At 41.7% G+C, this 14241-nt stretch overlaps 1 protein-coding gene across 2 annotated transcripts in view; it reads right to left on the bottom strand.

The window, feature by feature from the left end:
* The window catches only part of MAML3 (mastermind like transcriptional coactivator 3), a 413629-nt gene that overhangs the window by 294544 nt on the left and 104844 nt on the right, over positions 1-14241 (bottom strand). The window lies entirely within an intron of this gene.

Raw genomic sequence — 14241 nt, 5'->3', positions numbered from 1 at the left:
AACTAATTTTTTTTTTTTTTTTTTTTTTTTTTTTTTTTTGCTCATAGACTGCCATGGAGAACAAAAAGTTTCACCCTGGTTCAAACTCTTAGTAAGTTTGTGACTTTATGTGAGGGGACTACAAATTTATTAGGGGCTAGACAACAAACCCTACGAGCCCGTCACAGTTCTGTCACTGAAATTTTGCTGTATTAAATTTTGACTCAAATAAGTAATCCATCAGCAAAGGCTTTGCAATATTGGTTCTACAAAGACTTTCAATGAATGACATTGTTGAAGTGGAATTGAACCTAAATTTTATAATAATCCTGGAGCAGTGGCCTGGAAACTTCTATCCATAAATTTTAAACTTCCGTAGGGTTAGTCATCATGATATTTCGGAAATGACAGGATTCGTTTAGTCAGAAACTTCCTTCTACCATCTTTACTTGCCAAGATGCCATCTAAAAAACTTCTTTCACAAAGATGCTCCTTCTCTCCCATCTGAGCGTGATCTCTCCACCCTCTGAACTATGCTCAAATTCTCACACAGGGCTATTCCCAGCCTTGCTTGATTCCTCACTCCCAAGCCCTTCTGAAAGCAACCGTGCCAGCGACTGAAACTAACTTTGCAGCCTCTGCCCTGGCTGACTGGCCAAGGCCTTCCACAGCAAGTATTACAGAAGTAAAAGTTGTCCAAAGGAAACGTGGAACTTCAGATCCTAACTGTAGCTCAGCCTCAGAGTTGCTTCAGCCATTAATGTAGCAGGTCTCATTTTCCTACCCACCAAACAGTATTCCCACAGCTCTAGTTGAATCCAGATGGATATGGATCAACGGTTCCAAAATCGTAGAATTGGAAATGACTCTAGATACAATTCATCCCAACGAATGTTTTTAAAGAGGGTTAAGTGAGCTTTTATCAGAGTTGATGCTACAATTTGGGCAGCCCTGAAAGTGGCCACTCTAGCCAATTTTTGTAGCAGAATGACCAGGTCTCGGAATCTGTTGAACTTCTAGCATTGAATGAAGAGTGCTTTTAATCCAAATGAAAATCTCAAACTTGAAATGACCCTGTTTATAAAGGGACAGGAATCATTAGCTAGTCATACACTTAAACCAGATATTTAAAATAATTTCTCGGGGCACCTGGGTGGCTCAGTCAGTTAAGCATCCAATTCTTGATTTCAGCTCAGGTCATGATCTCAGGATTATGAGATAGAGCCCATGCTGGGCTCTGTGCTGAATGTGCAGCCTGCTTAGGACTCTCTCTTTCCCTCTCTCTCTGCCCCTCCCCTGCTCATGTACATTCTTTCTGTCAATAAAATAAAATAAAATAAAATAATAAAATAAAATAAATAATCTCACTTTTCCACTCAGTTCTTCACCAAGCTTAAACAGGCTCAAAGTTCTCTATAAAAACTATTAGTTATCTGAAAATAATTTCTGTTACACGTTACATAAAAAGAAGAGTCCTAGATGCATGCATATATGCATTGCTGGTATAAATTAGAAACTGGCACAATCTTTTTTTTTTTGAAACTGGCACAATCTTAATGAAGGGCATTTGACAATATATTACAAAAGATTTTTAACATGGGAACCCTCTTCAACCTGTCAATGTCACTTCTAAAGATTTAGTCTAAGGAAAACTTACTAGAGATCTAGGAATATGATCAATTTTTGTTCTTCTTTCTTTGCACGTTTGGATACATTCCAAGATTTCTTAAAACGAATTTGTGTCATTTCTGCCATTGGAAAAAAAAATACTCTCTCATTGTAAAAATGAGGAAATGGAACTGTTTACCTTCCAAATTCCCTTGTAGCTCTCATACTGATTTTTTTTTTTTTTTTGTCTTGTCAAAGGTTATAGAAAGGGAGAATCTGTTTTCTGGAAAAGGCCACCAGCTTATAACAGTGAACAGATGTTTAGAGCGTTGTTTGGTGTGTGAATTTTCAAAAAAACTACAGAAGAATAAGGATCTAGCTGACCCTCTTTTACCCATATGGATTTCACATAATCGATAGAGCTAAAAACAGTTATTGAACACATCCTATGACCAGCAGTGGACAGAGAGATATGTGGAAACAAACCTCAAGAGTGTTTTCTTGGCCTTCATAACTATCAACACCTTGTAGCAATGACATAAGCCCATGAAAAGGTGATGAGTAAGAGGTAGTCACTAATTTCCAAATGCAAAATATAGGAATTTGAAAAAGAGAGGAGCTCATGCAGAACTAGGTGATGAGGAAAGTTTTGCAGAGGAGGAAAGATTCAAACCTTGAGAAAGAGATGGGGCATGAAGAAGCAGAGTACGGGAAAGGGCTTACCAGCTAGGCACAGTGGTGTAAATAAAGGTATACAGGGCCTCGTGTTTATGAGACATTTCAAATGTTTCACCTACATGATAAAGTTGAAACCCATGGCACATGGAGCCCTTCACAATCTCACCCAAACCCTTAGCTTCAGTTCTCACTGAATTCCTTTCCACTTTCTGGTTCCTTGCCTTAGCATATGCTTTTCCATCTGTTCTTCCCTTATTTTTCCGCCTGTAAATTCCTACACATTTTAAAGACCAGCCCAAATATCACCTGCCCCATGAATCCTTCCTCTAGCTGTCCACACGTTTGTTACACTCTCTTCTGCTCATGCTTTTATTATAGCGTCTTTCAATAAAAGACCATAATTACTCTGCTTATGAATCCGCCTCCCCTATTTGACTGTAAACTCTACAGGCACAGGAGCCATATACTTTGTTTTGTTTTCCCAAATTTCATATTATTAGTTTTGAGTAGAATGTCAAAAGTATTGCTTCCAAAAGAAGAGGTAAGTAAATGAATGGATGAATATAAGTAAAAGCGAAAACTGGAAGACAGCGTAAGGAAAGGCGTTCCTGGTTTTGAGAGGTAGATACTGAGAAACAAGGGTCAGAAGGAAAGGCTGACTGGACCAGCCTGAAAGGCACCTTTAGTCTCTAAGTCTCTAGAGACCTTTAGTCTCTAACATCTGATCATCTGTCACCGAGTACTCATTGGGTGTCTATTTTGTGCCAGATGCTATATGAAGCAGCACAGCACAATGGCTAAGAACACTGGGTCCGGAATCAGAGCATCTGGATTCAAACCAACTCTGATGCTTACCAGCTCTGTGATCTTGGACAAGTCACCTAACCAATCTCTCCAGATCTGAGTTTCCATGTGTGTAAAATGGATATAACAGCAGTACCCATCACATAGGGCTGTCAGGAGGATTAAATAATTTATGTGCAAGAACTATGTAACTGTTCAAATGTCGGCAAGGGACTGAGCATAAAATGGAATGATGTCTGCCTTTATCAAGCAATGGCTTGAGAATTTAAATTTTTTTTCAATTCTTTTTTTTTCTTCCATGTAATCTCTATACCCACCAAGGGCTCACACTCACCACCTGGAGATCAAGAGTCAAATGCTCCACGGACTGAGCCAGCCAGGTGCCCCTTCAATTCTTATTTAAAAATCTTTGTAAGACATATTAAAGGATTCACCTACCTTTGAAAATACAAAGCTTAAACATAAACAACTTGTTTTTTTCAGGACTAAGCATCTTGCACTGGGTTTCTTAGACATCATTACATACTGCTCTTCACAATAATAATGATTATTGAGTGGACCAATAATAATAACGACAGCAATAGATTTGTATGGCACCCGTGTGTTTACAACAGGCTTCTATACCTTTCACAAGAATCCTGTGAGGTAAGCCCACCAGCTATGGTGATAGAGGCAAGACTAGGACCCAGGATTTGTGTCCTTGGCCAGGGCTCCTGCCGCTTACCACGTGGCTTCATGGAAGAGACAAGCTGAATATAAACCGATCTACAGTATCAACCTGGAAGCTAACTCCTTATAAATGAACATCTGATGTGTGATAGTTTAGTTGTGGTTTAACTTGGACAAAAATGGAGTCGATTACCAAAAACTTTAAACCTTTAATAGTTTGTTGAGGTTTTCCTGTTCAGTGTTCACATGTCTACACATTCAGCAGCTCAGTAACTAAACAAACTTGCGTTTTGTTTTGGAGTTGAACGGGGGCCTAATAAAGAAGGCAATACTATTATTTGACTGTGTTGAACTCCCCGCTTGTCCAATTCCAGTAAGTTCCAGTTAATAAGATATAACCAAATCAAATAATGCATTGGTGGGGCTCATCCATGGGTAGAGGCGGGCAGAGTAATGTTCACAAACCCCACCAGAAAGCAATTATACACAGGTCAAAAATATATTTAGTTGTCCAGCAATATGAATCAAAGATCATCAACAATATGAATCAAACCCTCAAAGATATAATACTCATGTTCCAAATGAATGAAATCAACAGTCCTTGTCAGATCTGATGTTTGAACACAGGACCCAGATTTTCCCTTTTTCATCCAATAGTATAATTACTGGAATCATCACTTAATAAAATATAGCTTGTAAGAGACAAAAACATGTCTCTACCTCTCGGGAATATATGGAAGTCTTTCTATTAAAATGCTAATAGCACGATAAAGTTTAACACCAAATTGCTCTAAGGTTGAGGGTACAGCTTTAGCTAAATTCCTTTCACAACACACTGTCTACTTTTTTGTTACAGTTTTATCCTGTGGTCTTTCCTATTAGGGAGCTCATAGTAGAGCAGCATGGTTGAGAATAGATTGGGATGAACCCAAACCAGAAACAAAGCGTATCTACAAAAGGGAATGGATCGCATAGGAAAGTAAGGATCGGGACACGCTCCTTTTCTTAATGGCTTGTCACTGTACCACAGCCTTGTTCTGTTAATAGTATTTCTGCTGTTAACTGAGCTTAATATCCTGCCAGTCAAGGCTTTCATTAAATAACAAGTGCGTGTTTTTGCAATGCATTCGAGGCCCATTCTGACACAGTATGTGCTAATATGAGGCAAGGGGATAATCTACCAGTGGCCCACGTCACAGCCCGCACCACTGCCTTCCTAGATTCATTTGTGGCAGGTAGACACGGCAGTCGGGGAGAAAGATGTAGAGAGAGACCTCAGTCACCCAACATGCAGGAACATAAGTATTTACCTGCCACATCTTCCTTGTCAGGGAAAACTACACAGAGGATGAAAGAGCTACAATGATTTCAAACCTGCCCCTCCTGAAACAGCCATGCCACTGCTGTGCCACACAATGACCCTTTCAAGTTGAGTGCTGAGCTAGATCGGCACCTTTGCCTCGACCCCTTTGATGGCTTGGTGCAGACCGCACGGTGCGCCCGCAACTCCAAGCACAGCGCCAGCAGGATCTCCTTGAGCAGAAGGAACGGAGATGATGAGAGGGAACAGCTTCCCATTTTCCACCTCAAACACTGTCAGTGTGCTCCAGCCCTCCTTCGCCCGCTCCGAGTGAAATGTCCTTTCTTCCTATTTCTATTTCATGGTCGCACAAGAATAATTTACTGAAAAGTTGTTAGGTTACAAAAATAATCATGTTTTCTTTCATTTCTCTCCTAGAAGTTGGTGCCCTAGAGCTGCTCTCAGGAATCAGACACTCGGGTGTGTATTTTAGGAGACACCTGGAAGTGCGGAGGGAGGAACGGGGAGGTGCTGGTCAAAGGGTGCAAAGTTTCGGCATGCAAGACGGGTAAGTTCTAGAGATCATCTGCACAACACAGCGCCTATAATTCTGTTATCATACGCTTATATAAATTTGCCAAGAGGGTAGATCTTATGTTAAGTGCTCTTACCACAAGAAGAAAAAACATTTTGAAAGTATTCTTTCAAAATAAAATAAAGGGTGGAAGGAAACTTCTGGAGGTGATGGATAAGTGTACCGTCTTCACTGTGGTAACAGTCTCATGGGTGTGTTCTTACTTCTAAACTCATCAACTCGCATACATGAAACACATACAGCTTTTACTATGTCAACCATACCTCAGTAAAGTGGTTTTAAAAAAAGGCAAAGACAACACCTAGAAGATGGTATTGCTCACGAGCACGACACGGTACATGCTGTGATTACAGCCATTCCCCTGGGCTCCTCAACCCCGCTTTCCACCATGAACTGACTTGCTTCAGTCACGAAAACCTATATCGTACCGATATCGTCACAAGTTCCTTCTCACACACCTTGTCATTCACAAGGATCCCAAGCATAAGATCCCAAGCTGAGATCACTGTGGCCAACAAAGGGGCAACCGAAGTAGAAGACATCATATTATTTCACTGGCATCTCTCGGTCCGATGCTGATTGTGTGACACAATTCAGTCGATTACTGGGGAAGTGAAGTACCAGGAACCCTGATTTTTCTTTCCCAGAAAATCTCAAAAATCAAGGCTGTTTACAGTGAAGCACCATCAATGACTTCGGACCATCTGCTTTGAAACAAAAAGGGACTAAGAAGTGATTAAGAAGTTCCTTGACTGAGGTTTTAATGTGAATCTTTGACACATTATCATCCTTCTGCTCTAAAACTGGAGTTTGCACTTTAAACAGAGATTTCAATAAATTAATGCATTAGCTAAAAAGAAACGGAGTCAATTGAAATGACTAAGCAAGTGACCTGAATATTATTTCCTCGAAACAGCCCAAGCAACATAAAAAGAAAATGAATACAAAAAGAATCTGAGTAATGCCCTATGCCTACAAGATTGCATCTAAGTAGAGCGTGTCTCGTTGTGACAGGACTCATGGGAGGTCTGCAGCTTTTCAGTTCTGAACAAACACAAGCACAGCTTCACCCAGCACAGAACCAACTAGTGTTAGTTATACAGCTCACCAGTTATCCAGGCTACCCATGTTTAAAACGTAACTGGGAACACATCTTCCTTCAATAAAACAAGGCCCACTGAGCTTAGGGGTGACCTAAGATACATGTATTCCGAGGCATGTCAAACTGTACTTTTCAGAAAATCATTTCGTTTAACAAACTCTCAGCAGGCACCCTGACGAGACATAATCTATGAGGGCCTTTTGTCTCGGGCTGCACTGTTCTGCTGTACGGGGCTCTCTTTGCGGTGATAATTGGTTTGGCTGTCCATTCCACCCATCAGGTGATAGAAAACTATCAATCAGGCTAAATGCAATGTGAAAGAAGTCTCTTTAGCCAATTAGTCAGTAATGAGAACATTAGCCACGATATCTTCTGCAGAGGGCACCTTAGCCATTCCACTAGAGTCTGAGAAGATGACAGTCTCTATGTGATTAATAAAGATCACAGGATGCTCCAGAAATTCTACGTGGGTGAAGAGGAGAATCAGAGGGAAATTCACTTAGAAACGCTCAATGTTTTTAATGCCACCAAGTGCACTGTGCAAAAGTACTCCAAAAGCACAGAACCAAACAACGTCAGAGCTGGAAGGCATCTTGAAGATAATCTGATCCAACTCCCTCATTTTACAGAGAGCGCAGGGAACAAAATGACTTGTCCAAGGTCACAGAGCTGGCTGGAAAGGTCCACCTCCCACTGCTCCAAATAAAAATGTTAGGGCTGTTGAAAACAAACGAACAAACAAACAAAAGGCAACACATCAGTATGGAGAGACTCTTACGTGGCTTTTGATATTTTTATATGTCTTTTGTTTCTACTGAAGGTAAGGATCTTGCGTTTTACTTCCTTGACTTCCTAGGGCTCAGCACAAGGACTGAATGTGGTATCTGGAGGAAGTACTTAGTATGTATTTAGGGCAATAACAGCTAAGCCAGACATCTGGATCCATAATGCCAGCTCCACCACCTACTAGATGTGTCACCTTGGGCAAGTACTGCACTCTTTGTACCTCAGTTTCTCCATCTGTAAAATGCGGATAATAATGCAGCTACCTTGCAGAGCTGTTATGAGGATAAAAGGAGTTAGTCTACATAAAACACAAAAAAACACGGGCGCCTGGGTGGCTCTGTTGGTTAAGCGCCGACTTCGGCTCAAGTCATGATCTCGTGGTTTGTGAGTTCAAGACCCGTGTTGGGCTCTGTGCTGACAGCTCACAGCCTGAAGCCTGCTTTGGATCCTGTGCCTCCCTCTCTCTCTGCCTCTTCCCTGCTCGCGCTCTGTCTCTCTCTTTGAAAAAATAAAAACACAAGGAACATGCACTGCAAGCCCAGATGTTATTTGGGAAGATGCTCTTGGGCTGGCAATGACAAGGGCAGTGCTACTTCTGTATGTAGAGGAATAACATTAAGGTAAATTAGGGCAAAGGAAACAAAATTCCATAACCTTCATTAGGATGAGGTCTGAGAGACGGACTCAAAGAAGAGCGAATTCCAAAGGGAGAGCCAAGGTGAGGCTAGTGTGGTTGAGACAATTATTTGTGAAAGTGTCACTGAAGTTCTGGGTGATGATGTCACAACATCCTACCTGCCCGGTGGAATATTCCTCAGGAGGGTCACCTGGGCATGTGCAGGGAGAAATCTGTGTTTCCACTCACTCCTGCAGCCTACCTGCCAAGGGGCCACATTCCAGGTGACTGTGCAGAGTGACTCTTACTCTGGTGCACACGAGTGGTCTGAGAGCTCAACACACTTTGGCCAGAAACATCACCGTTCTGAGTCCCCAGGCCTTGACCTTGGAGGTGACTTCACTGCTTCCAGAGGCTCCCCTCACCTGCTCCTCCTACTAGCCTCACGGCACTTTAGGCACAGCCCTCACACTGCACAGGTCACATTGCGTGCCACTGCTTGTTTACTTGTAGGACGCCCCGACTCATTCCATTTCTGTATTTCTTACTCCCCAGTAGTACTTCCCGAATGCAAGGTCAGGCAGGTATTTGACAAAAGGGCCACCTCGGTGGACCGTCCCAGGGGAACACAAAGCAAGCAACAAAAGCTACCTTGATATGAAATGCTAATGCGGTAGTACAGAATACCTCTGAGGCTTTTTTTTTTTTAACCTTTTTAGGGCAAGTATTACTACACTATCATCGCTATCATCATCACCTCCCAACCCCTCTCCTCCCATCAAAGAAAAAAAAAATGAGAGCAAAGGTCAAGTCCTGTGTCCCAGCAAACAACACACATATACAAACCTCCCAGAAGCTAAAGAAGTGAATGAGAAAATGGAGTGCATGAAGACATAGGTGGACAGACTAGTAAGACTGGGATGCACTCAGAAACTGAGGGTTCTGGGTAGAAAAGGCCCAGGAAAAAGGCGGGGGGAGGGGGGGAAAGACTGCCTGGCTTCTGGCACTTTTCCTTTGTATAGTATGCATATCTGGTCTTAGAAAAACAGGAGGATGGGAAAAGGGAGCGTGAGAGAGATTACTTCGTAAGATCTTTGAAGGTAGGAATGCTTTTTCGTTTTCATTTCTATCCCATCACAGTGTTGAGGCCATCTCTAATCATTTGAATGAGTGAACTGACATTGGGTAGGAGACAAAAAGAAGCGAAGAAACAGACCTTGAGCTTCAGAGGGACACTTCAAAACCTGCCTAAACTCCTGAGAGCCAGGTACTCAACATGTGTGGTTTTCAAGCACAGCACAGAATTCACGAACGGAATTCATCTCTAGGTAGAGGGTGAGGTGCTCCCCACCTGAACATCCACATTTAATCTTATTCTCTCTCCCCCATACGAGGTTAATATGGTTGGTATCCACCGATCTGTCCATCCCTCCTTCCTCTAGCCCTTGTGTGTCACATTATATCTAATACTACGTTCAACAGAAATTAGAAACTTTAAAGCACATCCCCCCAAAAAAATCAATACACAGGGTACAGTGCTTAAACAAAAAGACATTATAATTTTGTGGAAAATGCAAATGCTAAATTACACACAGAGTAATTGCCATATTTATGTCTTTCATACTGACCTCATCTTGCCAGAGTATGGGACTCAGTGTCAGGAAGGAACCCTTCATTGATTTGAATAGGATTCAAATATATATATATTATACATAATAATGGTCTTCTTCCACTATTACATAAACATAAAATATTACTCTCCTTCTATTCTGGAGACGTTATGACAATGTGAGCTAATATATTTAATTCAAGTCAAGTCCCTGAGAGAACAGAACTACAATTACTATTTAGCAAGTGTATGATCCATTCCACCCGTATCTGAAATGCAGTCTATGAAACCTTCATAGAAGAAGCCATGGAATCACTATGTTGTACGACACACTGTGAAGAAGTCTGAAACTTTTATATTCCTGACATTTAAAATAAGACATTATTTTCTTTGGGCAGGAGTTATGTCCAATACTATGCAAGCATTTCTATACAAATACATACTGAGGTACCCTAATTTTAGAGGGACAAATTACACTACTTTGGGAGTGAGTCTTGAAGCACCCACTATGAGTAAGAGTGGTTATACACACACCACTGGATAGATGCCCCTTTGCCGGCTCAGATCCATGGAGGAGGGAAGAGGCAGATTGACGACAAAAGGACCCAGAAAGAAAGAGAATAAAAGAGATGGAAGAGAAGAGAGAAGATGACAAAGCAAGAGGATGAACTATGCAGAACTGAGGAAATGGAATTAAACCCACTGCCCCTTCACTAATCAGAGGTGTGATCTCACCTCTAGCACTATTTAAGATGGAGAGAGTATCTTTTCAAAAAACCCTATTTTATTTTATTTATTTATTTTTTTCAACGTTTATTTATTTTTGGGACAGAGAGAGACAGAGCATGAATGGGGGAGGGGCAGAGAGAGAGGGAGACACAGAATTGGAAACAGGCTCCAGGCTCTGAGCCATCAGCCCAGAGCCCGACGCGGGGCTCGAACTCACGGAGTGCGAGATCGTGACCTGGCTGAAGTCGGACGCTTAACCGACTGCGCCACCCAGGCGCCCCAAAAAAACCTATTTTAAAAAAATCTGTCTAAAAAAAAAGATTCAGGGACACCTGGGTGGCTCATTCGGTGAAGCATCCGACTCTTGGTTTCGACTCAAGTCATGAACTCATGGTTCACGGGTTCGAGCCCTGCATCGGGTGCTGCGTGATGGTGCAGAGTCTGCTTGGGATCCTTTCTCTTCCCTCTCTCTTCCCCTCCCCCTCTCAGGCTGTCTCTGTCTCTCTCAAAGTAAATAAATACAATAAACACAATAAATAAATAAATAATAAAGATTCAGACAATGATAAATACAAAGAAAAACTATTCTTCTAGGATTTAACAGCAACATTGCAATTCCATCATCCAGAGAGCTTGACTACTTCACTAGAGATCTCTAACTAGAGGGGATCTAAGTGAGGCTGCATGGGTAGCCACCCTTCTTTCATGAGATAAATGAATAAAAAGCAGCTAACCTTTACTAAGGTCTTACTACATGTAGGGTGATGTTCGGGGCACATATTAACTCATTTAATCCTCACAAAGCTCCTGGGAAAGAGGAAATACTATTATCCACACTCTACTAATAAGAAGTAAGCAGTGTGCCCACATCAGCCAGGAAATGGCAGAGCTGGGATTCCAACTGGCCGTCTGACTCCAGACCCTGCACTGTTAACCATTTCATTATTGAGTGAATTAATAAATGAATGAATGCAAAAGCTCTGCTGGCTGTTTCTAACTTGTTTGTGGTTATAAAGGTTGCTGGCAGAGCTTGTGAGTATCACAAATTGCCTTATAAACAAACCATGGCTCACCAAACCATGCCTCCCCTCCCTTCACCCGGACCCTGATCCAGGGCCTCCCTTTTATTTATTTTTATTTATTTTTTAATGTTTATTTATTTTTGAGAGAGAGAGAGAGACAGGCAGACAGACAGACAGACAGACAGACAGACAGCGTGAGTAAGGAAGGGGCAGAGAGAGAGAGAGGGAGACACAGAATCCAAAGCAGGCTCCAGGCTCTGGGCTGTCAGCACTGAGCCCAATATGGGGCTCCAACCCACCAACAGAGAGACCACGGCCTGAACTGAAGTCCAACGCTCAACCAACTGAGCCACCCAGGCACCCCAAGGGCCTCCTTTTTAAAAGAGGCAAAAACAAAAGGAAGGTTCCTGTCTCACTGTCTGACTCAGTCTCACAGGGCCCATGCGACAAGGTAGTGTTGCATGCAAGGAGTGACTGCAGAACTTCCTGTGGGCCCCCATGGTGCTTCCTGCTGGAGGACAGAGATCTGTCCTGGTGCCCTGGCAACATTCCAAGCTGGGCACAAACCTCACATAAGGTTTGAAGTTTCAGTTAGTGGCAGGGTCTTCACTTCCTGTTCCTAGCTGTTGAGTAACAGTCTTGAACTTCACGTCCCTGAGGTGTTTCAGGAACAGGGAGGGACCCAAATCTGATAAAAAAGGTCGACCTATGGGGACAAAGAGACAACCTCTTCCAATTCAGGACTGTTCCAAGAAGCACAACAGCACTAAGCGTATGACAAGCTGAACATGAAATGCATATTTTATGAATGTATTTCCCCTTCCCCTCTGCTTCTCACGCCTCTCCTCTCTTTATTTCTCAAGTGTTCACTTATGGGTGCAGAAGAGCAAACATTTATGTCAAATCTGTACTCATTTACCTAAGGCTCTGTTCAACTCTCAGGTCCCCCCAGAATTCTTTTCCTCATCCAGTCTCCCCATATTTGAGAAAAGTGCTGCTTCAAAAGGCTTGACTTTGAGTTTATAAGAATGCTGAGGAACAGGCCCCAGAAAAGCAATACTAAAACATTTTCCAGTCATCTGGGGTATTTGTGACCTTACAAAAATTTCTGGTGGTTTCTGACATCCAACTTCCTCCCTTCCCTGAACTCTCTCCATCTCCCTATATCCTGCCACATATTTTGAGGCAAGTATCTTGGACTAGTGAAGGATTTAAAAATGAGAAAAGTGAAAACATCCAACAACTGCAATAAGTTTTTAATTTTAAAATTGCAGGGCTGTACATGGAACAACTTATACAAGGATGTGCAGTATTTTTATCACATCAACTGTGCCCACTTAGATTTAGCTCTCGGGAAAATCCTAACAAAGACAACACTCTTAATCAGTTTAAAATAGTCTATTGTGACAGGAAAGTACCTTGAAAATCGGTGAAGACTCATAGACAGAACCAATTTCCCCTCTAGGGAAAATCAGTGAATATAAATTCATTAAGGTAGTTAATTCCTCCATGTAAACAGTTCCTTACATCACTGTTACTACCCTGAAAAATAAGCAGCCTTTTCTAACGAACAGATTGTAGAACCTGAAGTGAAAAGAATCAAGTTCTAATGATGCTCCTTGGAAAAAGGGAGTAATAATACATGTTCCTTTTCCACGGGCATGTTTTAAGAATAAATAAGACAAATGAGTACACATACTTTTAGTTCTTCTGGGTAAGGCACTACCTAATCCCAAGATAGTTCTATAAGCAAGAAGAAAATAGATTGGTATGTTCTCTGCAGTTTCAATGAAGGCTATGGGCCCAAAATGTTTTAAAAGCAGAAAACTGTTAACATGGGAGATATTGTCAAAATACATTTCCCTCTGGTTAAGAAAAGGAAAGCAGGAGGGCTAAAAGGGTGGAGTGGAAAGGAATTGTCATCAAAGCATTGTTAATATGAACTGAATTATATTACAATGGCGATACTTCAACACGGAGAATGAAAATTGTTCCATATTATCGTGGATTGACAATATGACAATCGTTCATTGAAAGCGGATGACAGCTGTAGCATTAGAGCTCAGTGCACAACACAAGATGAATGAGTGTTACAAGTTCTTCCAGAATTGGCCCCTGTTTCACGAGAGTTTGCATCATCCCAAAATAAACACGTGCCAGTTTTTCACTAATCTCAGCAAATGTAGCCTCTCTTTACAAACCAATGTGCTACCGGCGGCCTGAAAGTGCCAGTGTCATGTCCCTGCTTAGTGGATTTGCAGCAGCTGTGAAATGTCAAGTCAAAATGCCATGAAAGATCTATACGGCGCCTTGGCAGAAGAAAGGGCAAGAAGGACAAGCGTGAACTGACATCAAACTGTCTCCTGGTCCATGGGAACACTGTTTCTGAACCTCTATCTTGGCACCAGTCTCATCCCACCACATACAAGAGTCATTTTACTCTAAACTATTCACCTAGATGTAACACCGTGTATATTACCTGAAATTAACACACAAAGGCCACAGATATTTACATATCTCCTTTTGTACAACAAAAGTTATCCCTGCTTAGTTAAAAAAAAAAGCAAGAGAAAAAGCACAAACACCACGTCTAATTACCACAAAGAGATACGCTCTGTTCACATTCACTTACTTGTATTTTCTTTCCAGTTAAAATGCACTTTTTAAAAGCAGAATCTGAAGGGAAAAGCAGAACTGATCTTTGTTATGTTCTACTAGCTGTTTTTTAAAAACTTGGCAACCAA

This window comes from Prionailurus bengalensis, chromosome B1 (genome assembly GCF_016509475.1).
Source record: "Prionailurus bengalensis isolate Pbe53 chromosome B1, Fcat_Pben_1.1_paternal_pri, whole genome shotgun sequence".
In the NCBI taxonomy this organism is placed as follows: domain Eukaryota; kingdom Metazoa; phylum Chordata; class Mammalia; order Carnivora; family Felidae; genus Prionailurus; species Prionailurus bengalensis.
This window is presented reverse-complemented; position numbering and strand designations above follow the sequence as displayed.